This window comes from Lissotriton vulgaris, chromosome 1_1, assembly GCF_964263255.1.
Source record: "Lissotriton vulgaris chromosome 1_1, aLisVul1.2, whole genome shotgun sequence".
Classification (NCBI taxonomy): Eukaryota; Metazoa; Chordata; class Amphibia; order Caudata; family Salamandridae; genus Lissotriton; species Lissotriton vulgaris.
Window position 1 is genome coordinate 1753837059 of NC_141685.1, and position 14551 is coordinate 1753851609.

Consider the following 14551-nt stretch of genomic DNA (forward strand, 5'->3'; position numbering starts at 1 on the left):
TCCGAAAACTCAAACAGAGCTGCAAAAAAGAGGAAAGACTATGGAGGAAAGACTTCGATCCTGAGACTAAAATTAAATATAGAACCTCCATGAAAGCTTACAAAGCTGTGCTAAAGGCCACTAAAATAGCCTTCTACGCTGAGAAAATAATTGCATCCCCCAACTCAGCGAAAGAGATCTTTACAATTGTCAAAAGTCTGCTGAAACCCCTGGATCCCCCCCTGGCCTCACAAGCATCTGGGCCTCGCTGTAAAGAACTGGCACTCTTCTTCCACACCAAAATTCAAAATATTCTTCTGGCCCTCCAACCCGTCTCTATCCCCGAGTCTCCCTCGCCAACCAAACACCCCTCTCTAGGTTCCACTCCCGAACTTCCTTCGCTCCGCTCACCAAGGATTTGCTACCCCCCTTCCTCAACTCAATCAAAAGTGGCTCCCCTCTTGATCCCGTCCCTATTAACACCTTGAAGCTAGTCATGCCTATCATGGAGTCTCCAGTTATCAACCTGATCAACACCTCGATCGAAACAGGCACAGTCCCTTTGGACTGGAAAATGGCCATGGTCAAACCGCTGTTAAAAAAATCCAATCTTGACCCAGGAGACCTATCCAACTACCGTCCCATCTCCCTTCTCCCGGGCATTAGTAAACTGGCAGAAAAATTTATAAACCAGCAACTGTCCTCATTCCTGGAAGCCTCCATCTACTCCATCCTTCTCAAACAGGCTTCCGCCTGGGTCAACGGACCGAGACGGCACTTCTCAAGGTGGTGGAAGAGTCTAGGAGGAACTTGGACTCAGGTGGCAATGTGGCCATCATCCTCCTAGACCTTAGCGCCGCTTTCGATACGGTAAGCCACCGTATCCTTTTAGCCCGACTTAACGAAATCGGAGTCTCGGGAAAGGCTCTTTCCTGGCTCGAATCCTTCCTCTGCGACAGGTATTTCAAAGCATTTGAAGGAGACTGCCACTCTTCGCCACTTCCCCTGCAGTGCGGGGTCCCACAGGGCTCCTCCCTTAGCCCCATACTTTTTAATGTGTACATGTCCCCCCTGGCTAAGATAGTGGCCCCTTACGGAGTTGAACTGATCAGCTACGCTGATGATACTCAGCTCGTGGTCTCTCTTAATCAGGCTAATTTGTCTCACCCGAGTCTGAGCAACTGTCTCGAAGAGGTATCAAAATGGATGGGCTTATCCCAGTTAAAACTTAATAATCAAAAAACCGAATTGATGTTACTGGGCAGGAAGGCATCATTCAACTCCCCTATGCTATGGCCCCCCTCTATGGGTGCTAGCCCGACCCCAAAAAAAGGGATCAAGAGCCTTGGCTTCTGGCTTGATGATGATCTCACATTCAAAGTACAAGCCAGAAAAACCGCGGCCACCTGCTTTGGCTTACTTAAATCCATACGAAAAATCCTCCCTCAACTTCCTGATAGAGCCAAAAAAATCCTGGTCCAAGCCATGATCCTGTCGAGGCTGGATTTTGGTAACGCACTATCTGGGAGCCCCGACTTCTGTAATCCAGAAACTACAGGTGTTGCAGAACTCTGCCGCTAGATTGCTGACGAGCACCAACCATCGCTCCTCAGCTAAGCCAGCGCTGAGATCACTCCACTGGTTACCCATAAAAGAACGGGTACATTTCAAAGCCCTCTGCATTGCCCATAAAAACCTCCAGGGCAAAGCCCCCCCCATCCTGGCCAACTTGATTAAAACTCATAAAGCCTCCAGAAACCTTCGTTCGAATGACCAGAACCTGGCACAAGTCAGCAGAATCAATAAGGCTCGTACGGGGGTCGTCTATTCTCTTACAACACTGCAAGGTTGTGGAACTCTCTGCCCCCCCCCCCCCCCCCCTTCGACAGGAGCCCAACCATCTTTCTTTCCGTAAGAAAATAAAAACCTGGCTTTTTCCTACAAACTAACTTCCACTTCTTACCTTTCCGTTTGTAGCTGCAAGCGCTGGGATGCCTCCGGGTAGCCATGCGCTATAAAAGAATTATTTTCATTTCATTTCATTTCATAGAGGCATGCATGCCATGATATAATGCTGGGGGGTGACCTCCTTGTTCAAATTAAATTCTCACAGTACCTATGGACAAATGTGCCATGAATCATCAGGACCCGCCTGTCTAACTGATAGAATATGTCTGCAAAGCAAACTACTTAAAGCAGAATTCGTATTGTTATTGACACCAAGACCGAAATCATCAGTGAGAGGAACTTCATGTCACACAATGCCAATGGCTTCAAATATTTAAGAATCTACCTTGGCCCCCAAAAAAAGGACGTAAAAGGAAGGCATGGGGCATCAGATTAAAGGAAACAAGTCAAAAGGGCTGTTAGACTTGGCATCTTTTGGTGTGTTTCCCCTGAGTTTTTGCTTTCTGACCTCCTGGTTTTTACACTGTTTTTGCTGGCGTAAGTTCTGCGCACTTTTCTCACTGCTCATCAGTGGTAAATTGCAAGTGCTCCTGTGGTAAATTGTGTTATGGATTGGTGTTTCCATGATTCGATATTTGATTTACTTGTTAGTCCCTAGTAAAGTGCACGGAGTGTGCCAGGGTCTGTGAATAAAATGCTACTAGAGGGGCTGCGTATCAAGAAACAACGGTTCTTGTGGCAAAGATAATGGAATATAATGGTAATAGTAATGCGCAATGGCAAAGAATGTTGGGTCATATGGATACCAGACAAAGAGGAGGCCAAATACAGTGTGATTGAATATTTTCACTTTTTATAACTTATTTCAACAAAATTGCAAGTATATATAACAGCAAGTGCTTAGTGTCCCCAGTGGGTTTTGGAACCAAATGAAAAAACAGGCTAGTGACATTTGTGACATTTATAACTTGGTTTCCATTGAACAAAAAACGACCATTTCTGACTATAACAATATGTTACAAAACACTGTTTGCAGTAAACAGTGCTGCTGCAATGATTCGTTTCTCAGAAATGACAACGGCTTTTAGACACTTTGTGGGGTATTGGGTCTATTCAGCACCTAATAGTATAGGGACATCTGGAAATTTAAAGGAGAGTGGCGTAAATTTAAGATCAAGGAAAGCATATATATTCTAAAATGTTTTAAATATATATGGGCCAGGATGTACCTGAAAGAGTATCATTAGTTATGCACAGCCATGTGCATGAAGTGAAAAACACCGGTAAAGAGACAAGTCCCCCCACCCACCCTTCTGCTGGTACTGTAATCCGCGCTGCTCCCCTCCCTGTGTGCCGTGCCCTCAGTACTAGTGACCCAGTCGCCTACCCTGCCGGCTGCACCACACATCTCTCCAACCCTCTCTCCCTGGTTATTTCTCCTTCCTCAGCTTGTTTTTTTTGCTGGCATTGTTGCTTGGGTGGTGCTCGTCTACAGCCCAGAGTAGGAAGTATGTGTAAAGTTCGATATGCAGTGTATGTTGTCAGGATACATATTTAGGCAGAACGGAGGAAGCGTCTTGGGGTGCTTCACGCCGCCTCGAAGCCACGAGCATCTGTTTATTGTGCTTGGGGTGCTATTTGCGTGCCCTCATGCAGACAGCACGGTGCCCAGATGGGATATTCCTGTCTGCAGACTAGTAGTGTCATCCGTGCAGAGTGTGCACGATCACAAAGAGGTGCTCTGAGGGCACGTGGCAAAGGCCTTAGTATGGCGTGTCTAGATGCCATCATGCAGGCAGCGTGGTGCTCAGCTTTTTGTGTAATGCAGGTCTGCTGCTACAAATAGGAGCATGCCAGAGATGAGTGTGTGTGGTGGGTTTTTTATGTCTCGCATATTCTATCCCGCAGGGATAAATAGGCGACATTATAGTAAGAGGAAAAGAAAAGTCTACCTAGCTGCGGATCGCGTACAGTTCATGTGAGCTATGCGCGTGCACATCATCGCCATCCACATCACACACCATAATTTGTCTGTGCCTCGGCATCAGACTTCAAAGGCTGCCGCTCCCCCGCCCCGCTTCAGACTTGAAAGGAAAGCACTCCCCCGCCCCTACCACAACAATGCCGAGAGCTTTTTATTTTTCTACATGGCTCGTTAGTTATTTCCTGTCTTTCTCTGGCTCACATTTTACTTTCTTCTCTGACTCATGCTTTTGTCGTCAGATCGTGCATTTCTTTCCCCACTCTTTCGTCTGCTAGTGCTTTTTTCCCCACTCTTATTTATTTATTTAAAAAGTTTTATATAGCGCGGACAAGATCTTTGCAGATATCAGAGCGCTTTACATAGATGGTGGCGTACTCATACCAATAAATCAATAAATCAAAACAGTACAAATAGGTTACATAGAGGGGTACATGATGGGGGCGTAATCATACAAATAAATCAATAAATCAAACAGTACAACTAGGTTACATACGGGGTATGTGAGGGAGACTACTCATACAAGTAGGCAAAGGGGTCAAGCAGGTAGAAGCATGTAGTACAGTGTTAACAGAGTTCTAGATACTAGTTCAAGTGTATTTAGCCATGAGGATAGCTTTTACTTCTTTTTTAAAGAGTGTAGTGGATGGGATAAGCCTTGTTTCTGGAGGGAGAGAGTTCCAGATCCTAGGTGTCGGCTCTAGGTGTCGGCTCAAGGTTCCCCCCCCCCCACTCTTTCGTCAGCTCTAGTATCCCCTGCCCCACTTTCGTCAGCTCGTGCTCCCCCCCCCTCTTTCTCAGTGCATTTGTTTTCACCCCGCTCACACTGCTGCACGCCTCACACTGTTGCACGCCACAAACTGCTACGTGCCACACACTGCTGCGCGCCACACACTGCTGCACGCCTCACACTGCTGCACGCCTCACACTGCTGCACGCCTCACACTGCTGCACGCCTCACACTGCTGCACGCCTCACACTGCTGCACGCCTCACACTGCTGCACGCCTCACACTGCTGCACGCCTCACACTGCTGCACGCCTCACACTGCTGCACGCCTCACACTGCTGCACACCTCACACTGCTGCACGCCTCACACTGCTGCATTACTCACTGCTGCACGCTGCACAGTGCTGTATTACTCTCACTGCTGCAGGCCTCACACTGCTGCAGGCCTCACACTGCTGCATGCGGCACACACCTGCACCACACACTGCTGCACGCCTCACATTGCTGCACGCCTCACACTACCGCATGCTGCATACTGCTGCACGCCACACACTGCGGCACGAAACACTGCTGCACGCCTCACACTGCTGCACGCCTCACACTGCTGCACACTGCACATTGCTGCATTACTCACTGCTGCATGCTGCACACTGCTGCACGACAATGCTGCACGACACAATGCTGCACGCCTCACACTGCTGCACGCCTCACACTGCTGCATGCTGCATACTGCTGCACGCCACACACTGCTGCACGACACACACTGCTGCACGACACACTGCTGCACGACACACTGCTGCATTACTCACTGCTGCATGCTGCACACCGCCGCACGCCCCAGACTGCCGTACGCCTCACACTGCCGCACGCCTCACACTGCCGCACGCCACACTCTGCCGCACGCCACACACTGCCGCACGCCACACACTGCCGCACGCCACACACTGCCGCACGCCACACACTGCCGCACGCCACACACTGCCGCACGCCACACACTGCTGCACGCCACACACTGCCGCACGACTCACACTGCCGCACGACTCACACTGCCGCATGACTCACACTGCCGCACGACTCACACTGCCGCACGACTCACACTGCCGCACGACTCACACTGCTGCACGCCTCACACTGCTGCACGCCTCACACTGCTGCACACTGCTGAATTACTCACACAGCTGCATGCTGCACACTGCTGCACGACACAATGCTGCACGCCTCACACTGCTGCATGCTGCACACTGCTGCACGCCTCACTGCTGCATGCTGCATACTGCTGCACGCCACACACTGCTGCACGCTGCATGCTGCACGACACACTGCTGCACGCCTCACACTGCTGCATTACTCACTGCCACACGCCTCACGCCTCACACTGCCGCACACCTCACACTGCCACACGCTGCCACCACGCCGCCACACGCTGCCGCACGCCTTGCACTGCCGCACGCCTCATCCTGCTGCACGCCTCACCCTGCTGCACGCCTCACCCTGCTGCACGCCTCACACTGCTGCACGCCTCACACTGCTGCACGCCTCACACTGCTGCACACTGCTGCATTAATCACACTGCCGCACGCTGCACACTGCCACGCACTTCACACTGCCGCACGCTTCACACTGCTGCACACTGCTGCATTACTCACACTGCTGCATACTAACACACACTTCACACTGCTGCACATTGCTGCATTACTCACACAGCTGCATGCTGCACACTGCCACACACTTCACACTGCCGCACGCCTCACTCTGCTGCACGCCTCACTCTGCTGCACGCCTCACCCTGCTGCACGCCTCACCCTGCTGCACGCCTCACACTGCTGCACGCCTCACACTGCTGCACGCCTCACACTGCTGCACACTGCTGCACACTGCTGCATTAATCACACTGCCGCACGCTGCACACTGCCACACACTTCACACTGCCGCACGCTTCACACTGCTGCACACTGCTGCATTACTCACACTGCTGCATACTAACACACACTTCACACTGCTGCACATTGCTGCATTACTCACACAGCTGCATGCTGCCCACTGCCACACACTTCACACTGCCGCACGCCTCACTCTGCTGCACGCCTCACTCTGCTGCACGCCTCACTCTGCTGCACGCCTCGCTCTGCTGCACGCCTCGCTCTGCTGCACGCCTCGCTCTGCTGCACGCCTCACCCTGCTGCACGCCTCACACTGCTGCACGCCTCACACTGCTGCACGCCTCACACTGCTGCACACTGCTGCATTAATCACACTGCCGCACGCTGCACACTGCCACACACTTCACACTGCCGCACGCTTCACACTGCTGCACACTGCTGCATTACTCACACTGCTGCATACTAACACACACTTCACACTGCTGCACATTGCTGCATTACTCACACAGCTGCATGCTGCCCACTGCCACACACTTCACACTGCCGCACGCCTCACTCTGCTGCACGCCTCGCTCTGCTGCACGCCTCGCTCTGCTGCACGCCTCGCTCTGCTGCACGCCTCGCTCTGCTGCACGCCTCGCTCTGCTGCACGCCTCGCTCTGCTGCACGCCTCGCTCTGCTGCACGCCTCGCTCTGCTGCACGCCTCACAACACCACCACATCACTCAGGGACACCGCCACATCACTCTGGGACACCGCCACATCACTCTAGGACACCGCCACATCACTCTAGGACACCGCCACATCACTCTAGGACACCGCCACATCACTCTAGGACACCGCCACATCACTCTAGGACACCGCCACATCACTCTAGGACACCGCCACATCACTCTAGGACACCGCCGCATCACTCAGGGGCACCGCCGCATCACTCAGGGGCACCACCACATCACTCAGGGGCACCACCACATCACTCAGGGGCACCACCACATCACTCAGGGGCACCACCACATCACTCAGGGGCACCACCACACCACTCAGGGGCACCACCACATCACTCAGGGGCACCACCACATCACTCAGGGGCACCACTACATCACTCAGGGGCACCACCACATCACTCAGGGGCACCACCACATCACTCAGGGGCACCACCACATCACTCAGGGGCACCACCACATCACTCAGGGGCACCACCACATCACTCAGGGACACCACCACATCACTCAGGGACACCACCACATCACTGTCCTTGCTTGCTACCAACAAGCATTGCCATAGCCAATAGGACTCGCATTTGGAAAGTGTAAGCTATTGGCTTTGTGACTAACAATGCTATTAATTTATATATTTTAAAAGCCAACACATATTCAAAAAAATTGTCATTTACAATACCAATAGCTCACACTTTCCTAATGCGAGACCTATTGCATTGCAAATTCTTGTTTTATAAGGCGTTTGCAACCCGGGCTAGGGGGAACCCACAGGTTACTGTGTACAAGGATTGACACCACCCCAGACAACCACTACCCATAGCCCCACTCCTGTAACCTCCTTCCGCCACCTCCCTCAGTATGTTCCAAAGGGAGTCCTTAACACTTCACCAGGGTCCCGCCGACTCGCCCAGACTGATGATTTCAGGGCCTAGCGACTGACTGGGATAGAAGGACACCTATATGATTAAACCTACCAAAAGCGGCCTGTCAACCGGTTTTATATAGCGCCAAAGACGGTACTTGAGTCGTTCTATGCGTTAAGCATAGCATATATTAAAATCGGCTAATTTACGTGCTTTACAAACAGCTGAAAGGATAAATGAGAGCGTTTACTATGTACATACGGACTCCGGCGGCATTCCTGTATATTCGCAAGGCCCTTGCATGCAGTCCAGCATGGTCCCAAATGCCCACTTGCCAGTCTCTCACCATCCATTTTCTTACATGTCAGTCACCCCTAAAGTAGGCCCAAGGTACCCCTGTGGGCTGGGTGCAGTGCATGTGAAAGGTAGGACATGCCCTGGTGTGTGTGGCATGTCCTGATTGCGAATTACGGCCAATTTCGTTTTTCGCTATTGCAAGGCTACCTGAACAGAATGGGGAGTTGGTTTATAACATCTACTAAACATAAATGGCCAGGGGAATTAGGTAGGAAAATAAAGTTTGGTATGCCTGAACCCAGAATCTAAAGATGCATCTTTTAGTGAAGGTGAATTTTACATTCTGTGTTTGAAAATACCACTTATAGAAAGTAGGTATTTTCTTGCTCAGTCATCCTGCCTTGGCGCTCTAGTCTCCTGCCTCGCCCGCCCCTACTTAACGCAGCAAATGCGCCGAGCGCGCAGCGGTCGCGCGCTGCGGGCGCGCCGTCTGCGCGCCGAAGGAGCGCCAAAGGAGGGCCCGTCTGTGCCCGTCCGTGTCCCGGACGGGCCCAGGGCTGGGTCTCCCTCTTACTTCCCACGCTGCACTCAGGCTGGCTCTCTGAGGTATTCTTCTGAGGAGTTGTGTGCCCTCAATACCTACAGCTGCGATGCCGCCAAATCTTGGGAGGTGCTTGAGACTATGCATCGCCGATGCCCGGCTTGTGGGTTCTGCTTTGCTAGCCGTCACTCTCCGGCCGTTGCGTCCCGGACCAATCTAGATACTATTAAAGCCGGCCTGATCAATGCTAGATCAATGGTCAAACACGCGGCTGATATCTTTGAGCTGCTTGATGAGAAGGAGCTTGATCTCCTCTTCGTCACTCAAACTTGGCTTTCTGAGTCCTGCATGCCGGTGGTTGAATTTGCTATACCACGCGGCTTTAGGATCACCAGGATGGATCGACCGTCGGGTAGGGGCGGCGGTTTGGCAGTAATTTACCGAGACCACTGGTCAGTGGTGAGCGAACCGCCCGAACTACTTGGCGAGACCGAATTGCTACACTTCGTTGTGGTCCTCTCCCCTCATTTCACCCTGGAGGTACTCTGCTTTACCGCCCCCCTAGCTATGCGGGCTGTTTTGCTGGTAATATTGAGGAGGTTATTGTTCCCCGCGCCCTTAAATTCTCCCGATATCTTCTTCTGGGGGATTTCAATATTCATATGGACGCGGTGGACTTACCGGAAACGATCAGCTTGGCAGAAGTCCTTTCGTTGGCGCATCTTACACAATGGGTGAACTTCCCCACCCATGCGGCTGGCCATTGGTTAGACCTGGTCTGTTCTAACTTTGAGATTACTATGTTACCCCCTAGGCGGGTCATCTGGTCGGACCATGCCTTAATTCTGTTCACCTGGCCCATACATTCAAAAGGGCCGAAGGAATTTTCTGCCTCTCAAGTTCATGCCCAGCGAATAAATCTGTCTACCTTTTCGGCCTCTCTTATGTCTAACCGGCCGACTCTGCCGCTAAATCTTGATTCTGCAGTGGAATCATTCAACGCCTGGGTTGAACAAAGCGCCGTTCTACACACCAATAAGAGTGGTAGCAGGCGGACGAGGTCGTCTCCCTCCAAACCCTGGTTCACCCATGCTCTTAGAGAACTCAAACTAGGGTGCAAAAAGCTAGAACGAGCCTGGCGCCTAGAGTTCTGCCCTGAACTTAAGAGCAAGCTGCGGAGGGCGCAGAAGGTATATTATGCTGAAATCAAGGCTGCTAAAAGTAGCTACTTCTCTGGAAGGATTGAGAAGGCAGACAACAATGGCAGAGAAGTCTTTGCCATTGTTCAGAGCTTCCTCTCTCCATGTGCTGCCTCCCCTGCTCTCCCGGCTTCAGATCTGTGGTGTGAGGAACTGTCATGTTTCTTTGACAATAAGATCAAAAAAATTCAGGAGGAGCTCTTAAACTCTGGTGTTCCCTTTCTGCTTTCACCACCTATCATTGATACGGATGCGAAGCAACATGGTAGCCAATTTTCCACCTTTGAGCCAGCTCAGCAAGCTGATGTGCTGGCCATTTTGGAGTCGCTAAAGTCTGGTTCACCCTCTGACCCGTGCCCTGCTAGGGTTTTGGGGGGAGTGGCTGGCCTGGTGTATCAGGAGGTCACCCAGGTTGTTAATATGTCTTTGGCTTCCGCCTCCGTTCCTCTTTGTTGGAAACGGGCGAAGCTTCTTCCGTTGCTGAAGAAGCCCAACCTGGACCCCCAGGCTACCTCCAGCTATCGTCCGATATCATTGCTCCCGGCACTAGCGAAAGTGACTGAAAAAGTCGTTTTTAGGCAACTGAATAGTTTCATTGAGTCTTCTCAGGCCCTGCACCCGGCTCAATCGGGGTTCAGGGCTGCGTTTAGCACTGAAACGGCTCTGGTGGAAGTTTCAGAGGCCATTAGGGAGTGTCTTGACGGAGGCGGCAGAGCGGTCCTGGTTTTGCTGGACTTATCTGCCGCCTTCGACACGGTACCCCATGCCCAGCTGTTGTCTAGGCTGGCAGAGGTGGGATTGTCGGGCGCGGTTCTGGCCTGGCTGTCTTCGTTTCTGTCCGAACGGACGCAGCAAGTTTGGCTACCCCCATTTGCCTCATCACCCAAGAAGCTCACTACCGGGGTACCACAGGGCTCAACGCTAAGCCCACTGCTGTTCAACGTTTATATGACCCCGCTGATCTATCTGGCTGAGCAGTGGGGAGCCAAAATAATGTCATACGCTGATGACACGCAGCTGTTGTTCACCTGGCCTAAGGACTGCTTAGACGCTCAGGCTGTCTGTTCCTGTTTGACCCATGTTTTCCGATGGCTTGTCTCAGCCCAGCTTAAATGCATTGAGGACAAGTCAGAGCTCCTATTTTATGGCAATTTTCCAGCCAATTTTAGAGAGCTTATTTGGCCGACCGATTCTGCATGTCCTAGCTATCACGGAGGCCCGGCCAAAAATTTGGGGGTCTGGTTTGGACAGGATCTTAAGTTTGAAGCTCATATAAAAAAACTTACTGCGACCTGTTTCGCGACCCTCAAGTCACTCAAGAGATTCCTTCCCCTTCTCCACAGGGAGGCTAAGGAGACTGTTCTGCGTGCTTTGATCCTATCAAGGCTCGATTATGCCAATGCTCTCTACAGTGGTCTCCCTAAATGCCTTATAAAGCGGCTGCAGATTATTCAGAACGCGGCCGTGCGACTTCTGTTCCATCTTCCACGAAGAACTAGTGCACGTGCCCATCTTCGAGAGCTCCACTGGCTCCCTGTGGCGCATCGCATTATGTTCAAATCATTGGTTCTGGCCTTTCGGGCCGTGCATCAGCAAGGTCCACAATACTTGCACAAAAGGTTTTCATTGTACACCCCTCTTCGTGCTCTTCGATCGGCCAATCTCCGTCTGATGTCTATGCCTAAAGTCAGATATGCGAGACTGGGTGGTCAGTCAATTTCTGTCCAAACAGCACGGGCCTGGAATGCCTTGCCGTTCTTTCTGAGATCTTCAACTACATTGGCAGGATTTAAGAAAGGCTTAAAAACCCATCTTTTTAATCTCAGTATTTAGTTCCCTGTTTCTTTCTGTTATTGGACTGGGTTAGTTTAGTGCTCACATATCGCGCCAGGATACTTTGTAGTAGCAGAGCGCGCAATAAAATGCTTTATAACATAACATAACATAACATCCTGTGCGCCTCTGCTGGAATGTTTTTTGCCTGTCTGGGTTTTGAATGACAGAAGGCTGGGGAGCAGGAGTGGCTCCAGGTGGTCTAGGTGGGTCAAGAAAGAGCTGAATAAATCTGGGGTGCAATTGGGGAAGGGGAGATTTCCTTGCACCTCTAAGGGTCTGGTCAGCCTCTGACCATGCCATCCCCACCTCCTGCCAGGAAGTCACACCAGAGCAGGCAGAACTGGTTCTGGCTGGGCACAGACACTGTCTGCCCAAGAGATCAGAGGATTTTGAAATATAAATATTAGGGCCCAGACCCCTGAACTTTAAAACTCTTTAGGATCAAGAAGACTGCCAAGAAGAAGAGCTGAATAAGCTGTGAGGAGCAACTACCACTGTGCTGTGTGCTGTGTTGGCCTGCCGCTGCTGCTTCTGTCTTGGGCAGTGAAAGGACTGAACTGAACTTTTTGCAATCTACTTTTGTGAGTTTCTACAAGGGTTTGAGGTAGAGCTCGCCCCCTGTTTAAGAAGTATCAGGAACAGCAAAGACTTCATGCTCTTCTACCCTCAGCACTGGGGACTGTGTCTTTTGTGGTGCAACAGAATAAAAAGCAACCCGACGCCGTCTACGACGACGCTGTTGACTCCCTGTCCTGAAGGTACTGCAGAGGGCACTGCCGCACTGCGACCCTGGTCTCAACGATGACATCTGCTGATGAGGCCACCGAGCCGCTGCTCGCACCACGACCTGTGGGCACCGCATTCCGCACCTCTTCACAACAACGCCTTGGCCTCCCCGACGACGCCGCTCCACGCCAAAATAGACGCTGCTGCTTGCACCGTGGTTCGAGGGCATCGCTCGTAAAGTTACACACTGCCCTTCATCCCGCACCGCAGCCTTGGCCTACAGATCCTGGTGCCATTGACTCCAGTACATCGGCCAAAGACAGTGCTTCGGCAACGACGACGCCCCTGCTTGCACTGTGACCTGCCAGCACCGCGACGAGCACTGCATTCACTTTGCACCGCGTCCCCGGTCTCACCGACGCCGCCATCCGACGCCTCCACCAAGCTGCTGCTCGAACCGCGACCTGCGGGCACCGCACCCCGCACTGCTGCCCTTCACACAGCAGCACCAGATGCCTGCTGACGCCAGCGCTCCTGACTTCAACAGAGAGAGGTTCGATTTGCAACGCGTGACTTTGAGGGCCCTTATGACTCCAGCAGCGGCCTCTGGAAAAGACGCCTGCAGACGCCGTGCTTTTGTAAGCTCAATGAGGGGTCGCAGACGCCCTGAATTTCTAAAAGGTACTGTTTGCGGGTCTTCCCGATACCATAGCTGGCCAACAACGCAACAGTCAGCAAGAACTGTCTGGATTTGTTTGCTCACGACGCCGTGATAGCCCTGGCTAGAGCTATCGACATCAAGGAACTGGTTTTCAATCCTATTTCGATAAATGAAGATTTTTAAGTACTGTATTGTGGATTTTTATCGTTTTTGGTCTTGTTTTAATTATATAAAAATATTGGATATTTTTCTAAACTGGTGTGGTGTCCTTTTGTAGTGTTTACACTGTATTACTGTTGGTTATGTGCAAATGCTTTACACACTGCCTCAAAGATAGGCCTGACTGCGCGTGCCAAGCTACCAAGGGTATGAGCACCGGTTATTTTAGGAGTGTAACTCCCTTATCCTGATTAGAATGGTGGTTTCTGTCTTGCTTTGCCCTAGCCCACCAAAAATCCCATTTCTAACAAGGGCAATCTATCATCTTTTGACAAACTCACTGGCTGTAGAGAAGGATTCCCCTGTCCTACTGCGGATACGGGCCTGTGCGCCCTATGTAGTTTTGCAGATTCCCACCTTCACACCTGATTCAGACTGATAAGGACAAATAAAAGTCATGATACCGTCATATGAACAAATTATCTCTTTGGACACTGCCCAGTTATGGAACCTCATACATCTGCTCCTTTAGTGAGCTCTTGTGAAATGGGTTTTTCCAACAGAGAGAGCAAAAAAAGAGGAGGCGGGGGGGATATTATTTTTAAAGATTCCTTTGAACTGACTTCCTCTAGGCCCCTCGACATACAAGTAATCGAGGGACTCTACTTTTGCCTCCAAATCAATCCGAAGGTATCCCTAGCAGGTCTGCTTATCTATAGGCTACCGGATTGTGCAGCAGATATCACTCTGGATCTATGCAACTACATTGTACAAAAATCGCTAGTTCACTCACATTTCATGGCAATGGGGGATTTAAATTTTCATGTTAATGATCCTAATTGTCTTCAATCCACCCAATTGATTTCTTCGCTAGAAGATGCTAATTTAGCGCAAATAATCTCGGGTCCCACTCACAAGGCAGGCCACACTTTAGATCTAATCTTCTCCAATATTCAGGATACTATAGCAGAGGTGCCTCAACCATTAGTCTGGTCAGACCATTATCTGATGCCTTTTTCAGTTCAAATGGCCAATTTAAGCCAGGTCAGAGGCAAGCGGTCTATTTTGAAGAG

The 14551-nt window shown here is 51.1% G+C and overlaps 1 protein-coding gene across 1 annotated transcript in view; it reads right to left on the reverse strand.

Moving 5' to 3' along the window:
* The window catches only part of XPOT (exportin for tRNA), a 566463-nt gene that overhangs the window by 111825 nt on the left and 440087 nt on the right, over nt 1-14551 (reverse strand). The gene's annotated exons all lie outside the window — the stretch shown is intronic.